The sequence below is a fragment of the Arachis ipaensis genome, chromosome B03, assembly GCF_000816755.2.
Source record: "Arachis ipaensis cultivar K30076 chromosome B03, Araip1.1, whole genome shotgun sequence".
NCBI lineage: Eukaryota > Viridiplantae > Streptophyta > Magnoliopsida > Fabales > Fabaceae > Arachis > Arachis ipaensis.
This window is the reverse complement of record NC_029787.2, coordinates 23,599,732-23,609,844: the sequence shown is the minus strand read 5'-3', so window position 1 is coordinate 23,609,844 and position 10,113 is coordinate 23,599,732. Positions and strand designations below refer to the sequence as shown.

The window sequence follows — 10,113 nt, the reverse complement described above, 5'->3', positions numbered from 1 at the left end:
TATTAATATTATTGATATTATTATTAATATTATTAATATTAATAAACGGTTACTAACCGTTTAGTACCATTTGGTTGAAGGGACACAACCTTTTAAGGATTGTGTATGTTCAAAACATTGTGTCTATTGGCTAAAGGGACAAAACTCTTTAAGAGTTGTGTATGTTCAAAACATTGTATTTATTGGCAATAGAAAAGACACAACCATTTGTATACGTAACTAATCATAATTGCTACGTGCAATATGTATAAATAAGTCCTTGTCCACTATTTCAGACATGAAATACTAAGCGTACAATTTACTCTACTATTAAGAGATTTTCTTTGTTCAAGAGAGTTGAGAATTTCTTACTATTGCTAATTAAGAAATTCTTAGGTTTCATTGTATCCTGGGAGAGTATTGTCATCAACCCTATAGCAACTAAGTGTGGAGACAAATATCTCTCTAAAGAAAGCGATCTAATCGTGCCTTGAAACCACTACACAAATATAAGATTTTGTCATCTTACCATCTTCATATACCCAACATCATTACTAACACTTGTAGTATAATTATTATTAGTACTAAACATAGAAGAAGAGGGTTTATTTAAGAATGTATTGATCATAGGTATACCAGAATTACTTTCTTGTTTGTTGTTAACAGTTTTTGGTATAAAAAGTTTATTATAAAAAAATTATATTCATTAAATAAAACATCTCTAGATATAAAAATCTTACCAATAGGGTGATAAATACTTATATCCTTTATGATCTAATACCTAACCTAAGAAAATACATTTATGTGATTTTATTTTTATTATAAGGCTTAGCAGTGGATAACAAACAATGCTAAAGGTCTTCAATAGAGCATAATTTGGTTTTTTGTTAAACAAAATCTCATAGGAAGACTTATCTGACAACTTTATTTGATAAGAGAGACATTTTACAGATTGCAAAAAGTAATTTTTTTACTTTTTTTTATATTTCATAGATTACGAAAAGTGGTATGCATTTGTTTTTTGGTAGCACGCAGTTACTGGCTTTTCGTTGGCTGCTGTGAGAAACTAAGATCAACCTATGTAGAACGAATGACAAGTTTTTGGAGATAATAAAGGTCTTGATCCACATTGTTAAAATTACACAAAATGAATAGAATAAACTGAGAGACCTTATTTGCTCTTAAAGCATGTAAAAAATATTTTTAAGGAAAGAGCTGGTGTGCTCATTGTAATTATTTTATGAGTGAACTAATATAAGAAAGTAGATTAGAGTATTTTATAACCAAGTTAGGTTGTTCTAGTGGTTGGCTCATTAGTCTACTTAAGTAAGTATTAGAGATTTGAATCTCGCCTTGTGCATGCAGCAAACCCATTGGCCAACGACAAACCCTTAAATGGAGCTCAGTACCACGACAAATTAATCCTTGACTTGCCGGACTGGAATATACCGTAAAAAATGGAGTATTTTATTAGTATAGCCATGTTTAATAGCAAAAATCACAAATTTTTGGCTTAAAAAAACATAATTGGAAGAGAAAATTAAAAACACTAAAAATAGGTAATGACAAAAATGTATTTTCATTATAATTAGGGTAATAAAGTATGCTTTTTGTCCCTAATGTTCATAAAAATTTTCAAAACTACCCTTAACATTTAATTTGATTCAATTTTATGCTTAACATTTGAAATAAGTTCAATTTTACCCTTACGGTTAATTATTTAACAGTCAACATCTAGTCAAACTTTTTTTCCCAATTTTATCCTTTTAAATATCTAACCCTAATTTTGTAACCAATGCAATATCCAACTCCATCATCATCAGATCAACACCACCCATTCTCACCCCCTTTCTTCTCACCCATTCCCACTCGTTCCTTCTCACCACCACCGCCTCCTTCAACGTCGCCCTCATCACTGCCGCATCCTTTCTCTTCCAACTGCCACCACTCACCTTCATTGTCATCCCATCATCATTAAAGTTTGGAGAGAGGCATGCGGGGCTCAAAGAGGGCGGTGAACATAAAGCGAGGATGAAGGTGGGGAGAGGCTGGCGAAGGCCGGAGTGGGTAGCATCGGTCTGGCCGCAAGTGGTGGCCGGACTCATGCTCGGCGATGGAGGAGTTGCGGTGGCATGCCCCATCCTCTCTCTTCTTTCTGTTCTCTACCTTTCTCTCTGTTATTCTTTTTTTTAATGCAAAAAAAAATTCGCTACTGTTGTGGGTAAGGGTGTGGTAGAGTGGGCGGTTGTTGTGGATAATTTGGGTGGGGCGTGCTGTTGTTAAGATGAGTACGATGATGATGGTGGTGGTGGTAATGGTGTTGGTGAGGTGAAGAGTTGGAGGGGCTGGGTTTGGAATGATGAATTAGGATTAGGGTTTGATGAATGAGGGTTAAGATTGGAAAAAGAAATTTTCACTAATTGTTGACTGTCAAAAATTTTATAGTAGAGACAAAATTGAAATTATTTCAAACGTTAAGGACAAAATTGAATCAAATTAAACGTGAAGGGTAATTTTGAAAAATTTTAAAAATGTTAGGAATAAAAAGCATGCTTTACCCTAATAAGTATAGATAATTGTAGATTATTCCTATTTCAAAGTAGTCTAATAACAATCCAATTTCATTCTTTCTCGTTTATTTGTTTGTCTTTATCACTTTAAGTAGAAGCAAAATGTTGGCCTCGTAACAAATTGTCTAGCTCCATCTTTTTAAAGTTAATTATACAAAATGTTAGTGCGAAGTTCAACTTTCGACCAAGAACCAAGAAAGTGATCGAGATAAGACATTGGATCCCATGGTGAATCTCTTGGAGGAAGGAGGAATTGGTTTGTGATGCATGAGCATCCTTAGTTTTCTGTATTATTTCTTTGAATAAAGTTAATGATTTCCTTATTTTAATTGATATTTTTGTGATTTAATCAATGTTTCTTGGAGTTGCTTTGAGCTTTGATATGTTTAGGAAGTTATTGAAAGATTTTAGACAAGAACAAAGGAGGAGAAGGACAACCAAAGAAGCCCGTGGGAGAACCAAGGAAGGTGGCATGCAAAAGGAAGTAACCTCCTAGGGAACCAATAATTGAAGACAATCCCCAGGGAAGTGCAAAGAGAATTTGTAGATGCTGTCAATCCTGACCTCTTCATACTTCAGTGAGCATAACTTGAGCTATAGAGGACAAATAAGGCAGTTCTAGCGGCGTTAGAAAGCTAACATCCAGAGCTTCAAAATCATATGATATGTCTATAGTGGACGTTCAGTTTGGCCCATGAATAATCCTCACCTTTGAGCTCGAAAAGTCAGTATAAAGAAGCCTGGAATGCAATGTCCAAAAATGCCCTCCATACACCAAAGACCCCTGGGAGGTGCTATTCGAAGGCATGCAATGCCTCCCATACCCCCATACATTCCTTCCACATCCAAAACACGCCCATACACCCCATCCACCTCCAAGCAAGGATGTGCCACTTCCCTCCACGCCAACCCACATGCCCATACACTCCATCTACCTCCAAGCAAGGGCGTGCCACTGATAAACCCCGTTTTGACGGTTTATCTTGTATTGATTTTAAGAGATTTTATCACCTTTTACCCACATTTATTCAATGAAATAGCATAGTTTTGTGATTGTCTCCTTATTTGTGCTTAGATGTGAAAACATGCTTTTAGACCCTTAATTTGATGGTTTTAATCTCCCTTTGATTCCACTAGATGCCTTGATATGTTTGTTAGTGATTTCAGATTGAAAAGGCTAGGAATGGATCAAAGGAGTGAAGAGGAAAGCATGCAAAGTGGAGAAATCATGAAAAGTCAAAGAAGTTGAACTCGCCCATGGATGCGCGCGCGCACCTGCGAATCACCCCATGGACGCGTACGTGTGCAGTGCGCGTACGCGTCGGTGCTGGTTTATGATTTTTTAATGAAAACGTGGCCAACGAATTCTGAAGGGTTGTGGGGCCCAATCTTAACCAACTTTGGCACCTAAACTGCTATTTAAAGCCAAGGATTGAAGAGCAAAGGGGGATTCCAATCATTCACACTCATTAGGATTAGTTTAGAGTTAGTTTCTAGAGAGAGAAGCTCTCTCTTCTCTCTAGAATTAGGATTAGGATTAGGTTTAGTTCTTACATCTAGATTTTAATCTTTGCTTTCTTCTACTTCTACTTTTCAATTCTTTGTTGCTACATTCATCTTCTTCTATTCTTTTGTTATAATTTCCTTTATGTTGTTCTTATATTTTGTTGTAGATCTAGTATTGTTCCTTCTACATTCTTCCAATTCAATAAGAGGTAATTCATAATAAATGTGTCTTCTTTGCTTTTCTATTGTTGATCTCTTGTTTTTGTAGTTGTAGATTCCTTTAATTCTTGCAATTAATAATGTTTACTTCTATTGCACTCTATGTGTTTGTTGAAATGCCTCTTCTAGATATAGTGTAGATTTTGTTCCTCTAGGCCTAGGTAGAGTAATTAGTGACACTTGAGTTATCTAATTCCTTTGTTGATTGATAATTGGAGAGATTGCTAATTGGATTGGAGTGCACTAAAGCTAGTCTTTCCTTGGGAGTTGGCTAGGACTTGTGGCTCAAGTCAATTCATCCACTTGACTTTCCTTTAATTAGTAAGGGTTAACTAAGGGGTAGCAATGAACAATTCTCATCACAATTGAGAAGGATAACTAGGATAGGACTTCTAATTTTCATACCTTGCCAAGAGCCTTTTATAGTTGTTAGTTTATTTTCATTGCCATTTACTTTTCATGCTTTTTATCCAAAACCCCAAAATAACTCATAACCAATAACAAGACACTTTATTGTAATTCCTAGGGAGAACGACCTGAGGTCCAATACTTCGGTTTATAAATTTTAAGGGTTTGTACTAGTGACAAACAACTTTTTGTATGAAAGGATTATTGCTTGGTTTAGAAACTATACTTTACAACGAGATTTTATTAGTGAATTTTTAAACCGTCAAAAATCCGTTCATCAGCCACTTCCCCACATGCCATTCCACGCCATGCAACACTCCAAGCTCCAACATGCGTTGGCGAGACATGCCCCAGCAATGCCTATGCACACCAACTTCTCCATGCATTGGTGTACCACGTCTAACCATTGGCGTGTACACACCGGGTCAAACTCCAGGAGGCCAAGATCAAGCAACCCTCGAAGGGATGCCACGCCCTCCACACGCCACACACCAAGGAGGTTGGCGTGCCACGCTCCCATACGCCAGACACACGCTCTACATCCGCCACCTTGGGCCAACTTCCAATGACCACCAAAACACCTTGGCAAGCCACTCCACTTTCACCAATTATCCAAGTGTCACACCAATTCATCCAAGTTCAAGACCAATTGCAAGGTCCATGATTCCAACACTTAAAGCAACTACCAAGTTTTGAATCTCAATTAGAATAAAGCAGAGCATTCTTAGTTTTAAATTAATTAGGAAAAGATTTTATTAGATTTGTTTTTATTTTAATTTGAATTTGAAAGTTAGGTTTAGGTTAGAATTTAAATAAGTCCAGGAACTATTCTACGAACATCACACATTACACGTACCATATCACATTTCATAATCCTTGTTTTTATTGTCTCTGCACCATGAGCAACTAATCTCCTCTGTTAAGATTAGAAGCTGGTACACGAAATCGTGATCGTTCATTCTTTGGTAATGGCGCTAAAAACTTAATACGCACGTTCATAATCTTAGTTCTTCTTCACAACTTCGCACAACTAACCAGCAAGTGCACTGGGTCGTCCAAGTAATAAACCTTACGTGAGTAAGGGTCGATCCCACGGAGATTGTCGGCTTGAAGCAAGCTATGGTCACCTTGTAAATCTCAGTCAGGCGGATTTAAATGGTTATGGTGAATTGATGATTAAAATATAATTAAAATATAAATAGGATAGAGATAATTATGTAATTCATTGGTGAGAATTTCAGATAAGCGTATAGAGATGCTTTTGTTCCTCCTGAACCTCTGCTTTCCTGTTGTCTTCATCCAATCATTCCTACTCCTTTCCATGGCAAGCTTTATGTAGGGCATCACCATTGTCAATGGCTACTTCCCGTCCTCTCAGTGAAAATGGTCCAAGATGCGCTGTCACCGCACGGCTAATCATCTGTCGGTTCTCGATCATGCTGGAATAGGATTCAGTAATCCTTTTGCGTCTGTCACTACGCCCAGCACTCGCGAGTTTGAAGCTCGTCACAGCCATCCCTTCCCGGATCCTACTCGGAATACCACAGACAAGGTTTAGACTTTCTGGATCTCAAGAATGGCTACCAATAATTCTAGCCTATACTACAAAGACTCTGATTGTGAATCAGGAGGCTAAGAGATACACATTCAAGCTTGTTTGCAAGTAGAACGGAAGTGGTTGTCAGGCACGCGTTCATAGGTGAGAATGGTGATGAGCGTCACATAATCATCACATTCATCATGTTCTTGTGTGCGAATGAATATCTTAGAGAAGAAATAGGCTTGAGTTGAATAAGAAAAACAATAGTACTTTGCATTAATTCATGAGGAACAGCAGAGCTCCACACCTTAATCTATGGTGTGTAGAAACTCTACCGTTGAAAATACATAAGTGATGAAGGTTCAGGCATGGCCGAATGGCCAGCCTCCATGATCTAAGAACTAAATGTCCAGAGATAGATAATACAATAGTAAAAGGTCATATTTATACTAAACTAGTTACTAGGGTTTACGGAGATAAGTAAATGACGCAGAAATCCACTTCCGGGGCCCACTTGGTGTGTGCTTAGGCTGAGCATTGAGCTTTCATATGTAGAGACTTCTTTTGGAGTTAAACGCCAGGTTGTCACCTGTTTCTGGCGTTTAACTCCAGAATAGGGCAGGAAGCTGGTGTTGAACGCCAGTTTGAATCATCTAAACTCGGGCAAAGTATGAACTATTATATATTACTGGAAAGCCCTGGATGTCTACTTTCCAACGCAATTGAGAGCGCACTATTTAGACTTCTGTAGCTCCAGAAAATCCACTTTGAATGCAGGGAGGTCAGAATCCAACAGCATCTGCAGTCCTTCTTCAGCCTCTAAATGTGATTTTTGCTCAAGTCCCTCAATTTCAGCCAGAAATTACCTGAAATCATAGAAAAACACATAAAATCATAGTAAAGTCCAGAAATGTGATTTTTATTTAAAAACTAATAAAAATATGCTAAAAACTAACTAAATCATACTAAAAACTATGTAAAAACAATGCCAAAAAGCGTATAAATTATCCGCTCATCACAACACCAAACTTAAATTGTTGCTTGTCCCCAAGCAACTGAAAATCAAATAGGATAAAAAGAAGAGAATATACTATAAATTCCAAAATATCAATGAAACTTAGCTCCAATCAGATGAGCGGGACTAGTAGCTTTTTGCCTCTGAACAGTTTTGGCATCTCACTTTATCCTTTGAAGTTCAGAATGATTGGCATCTATAGGAACTCAGAATTCAGATAGTGTTATTGATTCTCCTAGTTCAGTATGTTGATTCTTGAACACAGCTACTTTATGAGTCTTGTCCGTGGCCCTAAGCACTTTGTTTTCCAGTATTACCACCAGATACATAAATGCCACAGACACATAACTGGGTGAACCTTTTCAGATTGTGACTCAGCTTTGCTAGAGTCCCCAGTTAGAGGTGTCCAGGGTTCTTAAGCACACTTTTTTTTTGCATTGGACCTTGACTTTAACCGCTCAGTCTCAAGTTTTCACTTGACACCTTCACGCCACAAGCACATGGTTAGAGACAGCTTGGTTTAGCCGCTTAGGCCAGGATTTTATTCCTTTAGGCCCTCCTATCCACTGATGCTCAAAGCCTTGGATCTTTTTTACGCTTGCCTTTTGGTTTTAAGGGCTATTGGCTTTTTTGCTCTTGCCTTTTGGTTTAAAGAGCTTTTGGCTTTTTCTGCTTGCTTTTTCTTTTTCTTTCTCTTTTTTCGCCATTTTTCTTCTCTTTTTTGTTCGCAAGCTTTTGTATTCACTGCTTTTTCTTGCTTTAAGAATCAATTTTATGATTTTTCAGATTATCAATAACATTTCTCCTTTTCATTATTCTTTCAAGAGCCAACATATTTAACATTCATAAACAGCAATATCAAAAGACATATGCACTGTTCAAGCATTCATCTAGAAAACAAAAAGTATTGTCACCACATCAAAATAATTAAACTAATTTCAAGGATGAATTTGAAATTCATGTACTTTTTGTTCTTTTGTAATTAAAACATTTTTTATTTAAGAAAGGTGATGGATTCATAGGACATTCATAGCTTTAAGACATAGACACTTAAACACTAATGATCATGTAGTAAAGACACAAACATAAATAAAACATAAAGCATAGTAAACAAAAAAAAAACAGAAAAATAAGAACAAGGAAATTAAGGAACGGGTCCACCTTAGTGAGGGTGGCGTCTTCCTCTTCTTGAATAACCAATGGTGCTCTTGAGCTCCTCTATGTCTCTTCCTTGTCTTTGTTGCTCCTCCCTCATAGATCTTTGATCTTCTCTAATCTCATGGAGAATGATGGAGTGCTCTTGGTGCTCCATCCTTAGTTGTCCCATGTTGGAGCTTAATTCTCCTAGGGAGGTGTTGATTTGCTCCCAATAGTTTTGTGGAGGAAAGTGCATCCCCTGAGGCATCTCAGGGATTTCATGGTGAGGAATTTCCTCATGCTCTTGTTGAGGTCCATGATCTCTTATTTGCTCCATCCTTTTCTTGGTGATGGGCTTGTCCTCATCAATAAGGATGTCTCCCTCTATGTCAATTCCACCTGAATTGCAGAGGTGACAAATAAGGTGAGGAAAGGCTAACCTTGCCAAAGTGGAGGACTTGTCAGCCACCTTGTAGAGTTCTTGAGGTATAATCTCATGAACTTCCACTTCCTCCCCAATCATGATACTATGGATCATGATGGCCCGGTCTACAGTAACTTCAGACCGGTTGCTAGTAGGAATAATTGAGCGTTGAATAAACTCCAACCATTCTCTAGCTACAGGCTTAAGGTCCGGTCTTCTCAATTGAACCGGCTTGCCTCTTGAGTCAACTTTCCATTGAGCTCCTTCTACACATATATCCATGAGGACTTGGTCCAACCTTTGATCAAAGTTGACCCTTCTAGTGTAGGGGCGTGCGTTTTCTTGCACCATTGGCAAGTTGAACGCCAACCTTACATTTTCCAGACTGAAATCTAAGTATTTCCCCCGAACCATGGTAAGCCAATTCTTTGGATTCAGGTTCACACTTTGATCATGGTTCCAAGTGATCCATGTGTAACAACCCTGATTTTCGAGTACATGAGATCTTTTCTGAAAGTACGGATTTCTCTGGAAGATCAGTAAAGGGAACACCTCTGCTATATCATCAAGCATCTCAATCCTCATTATCATTATGTCATCTTTAAGCTAGAACCTCCTTTGAGGCAAGCTCGATAATACAATCGCGAAGAACCTAGTTTTTGAACCGTATCGGTTGGCAGTTTTGATTCTGATTTTCGTAAATAGTCTCTGTTTGACGAACCGGACTCGATTCATGAGAGGAGAGAGATAATAGTATAATATTATCATTATATTAGTATTAGAAAATTATTGAATGACATTATAAGGTTATCTGGTCTGTTTTTGTTAAAAACAGAAAATCGGTTTAACCGGGTTTACGGTTTACTGGTGCAACTTAGCACCAGCACTCTCTGATGAATTTAGCAATGCTAAGGCCTCATTATAAATGTTCTATTCTCATAATAAATATGTTACTAGTGTCATTTATGCTAGTAGCTCAGAAAATAATTTTTAGAGATGTTTTTACGAGTGTTCCAGTACACCTAGTTTCAGTAGTTGTACACCAGAGATATTTTAATATTATTTTAATCCACCTCCAAGCCAACCAATCACAACTCACCTTACACCCCCAAGACCTCCAAGGCTGTCTCATTTCATCATTTTGGCCGAAAATAACAAGAGAGAAAAGAGAGAAACTTTCATGAACACTTAATCTTCAAAGCTTGATTTCTTCTGAACTAAAACTCAAATCAAAACTCCGATTTCACCAAAATAATCCTCTCTTCTTCCTCTACATAACCATATAACATATCAAGGCTGGAAATAAGGTGAGATG

At 37.5% G+C, this 10,113-nt stretch overlaps 1 long non-coding RNA gene across 1 annotated transcript; it reads right to left on the bottom strand.

Annotated features, from left to right (window-relative positions):
* LOC110269603 lies at nucleotides 207-533 on the bottom strand. The gene is made up of 2 exons (XR_002358375.1): nucleotides 477-533; nucleotides 207-301 (listed from the first exon to the last, which is right to left on the bottom strand). It is a non-coding gene; the product is annotated as an uncharacterized LOC110269603 (long non-coding RNA).